Source organism: Lathyrus oleraceus, chromosome 4 (assembly GCF_024323335.1).
Source record: "Lathyrus oleraceus cultivar Zhongwan6 chromosome 4, CAAS_Psat_ZW6_1.0, whole genome shotgun sequence".
Taxonomy (NCBI): Eukaryota; Viridiplantae; Streptophyta; class Magnoliopsida; order Fabales; family Fabaceae; genus Lathyrus; species Lathyrus oleraceus.
Genome location: NC_066582.1, coordinates 291,212,463 through 291,213,655, shown reverse-complemented (window position 1 = coordinate 291,213,655; position 1,193 = coordinate 291,212,463).

Genomic DNA, 1,193 nt, shown 5'->3' with positions numbered 1-1,193 from the left:
ATACTCCCAGGAAGGAGCAGTTCAAATCAAACTCACGAAAATCAGAGTCGGCTTATCATGTTGTCACAGACGTGGCTATACTGAGGTTTATGGTGGAAGTATGTTGGGGTCCTATGCTGGCTGCATTCAGTGTAACGCTTGACCAGAGTGATGACAGGGTAGCTACTTCTCAATCCTTACAGGGATTTCGACATGCTATGCATATTACTGCTGTGATAGGCATGCAGACTTAAAGAGATGCTTTTGTCACATCTGTTGCCAAATTTACTTATCTGCATTGTGCTGGAGATATGAAACAGAAAAATGTTGATGCTGTCAAGGCAATAATATCAATTGCCATTGAAGATGGTGATCATATACAAGAAGCATGGGAACACATATTAACATGCCTCTCCCGAATTGAGCATTTGCAATTGTTAGGCGAGGGCGCTCCAAGTGATGCAACCTTCTTCACTTCATCTAATTTTGAAACAGAGGAAAGAACACCAAAAACATTAGCCTTCTCTTCTTTCAAGAAAGGAACTCTCCAGAATCCAGCCATGGTGGCTATCGTTCGTGGGAATCCGTATGACAGTACTTTGTCTCGTTGAAACTTCCACGGTTATAATGCCTTGGAATTTATGCTTCTCAGAACATGGCAATGACATGGCAGCAACATGAGCATCACATCCTGCTATTGTTGGTGTGCCGCCAAAACTTACTCTGCTGCAAGATTTGACACAAGATCGCTTTTGTTCCTGTAACATACTTTCCCAAATGAAGTCATACCAGTCTGCAGAACCAAAAACTCTGCAAGCCTTGAAGTTTCTGATATTGCATTTGCAGACATCCAACACGAGTTGCCTATCCCGAACATCTCCTCCTCAGCTACTCTGGGAGCACAAGTTCACACTACGGAGTTTATGTAGTCTGATTTCCTTGAAAAAAAAACCTTTCCAGAACTTCATTATAGAGGCACATTTGGACATGTCTATATTGGCTTCAATAGTGAAAGTGGTGAAACTTTATTACCAACAGTAAAGTTTTCGAAATGAAGAGGAATTGGGAGAGGGACCACAAGCTGGAATAAGGACAAAATTCCAAACGTCTTCCGTACAGACACTTCCCACTACTCTGAAAAACAAAAACACAGTAGAGAGAAAGGGTGATGAGTGGTATATAATAGGAGGCCACTGTTCATTAAGAAAAAAAGA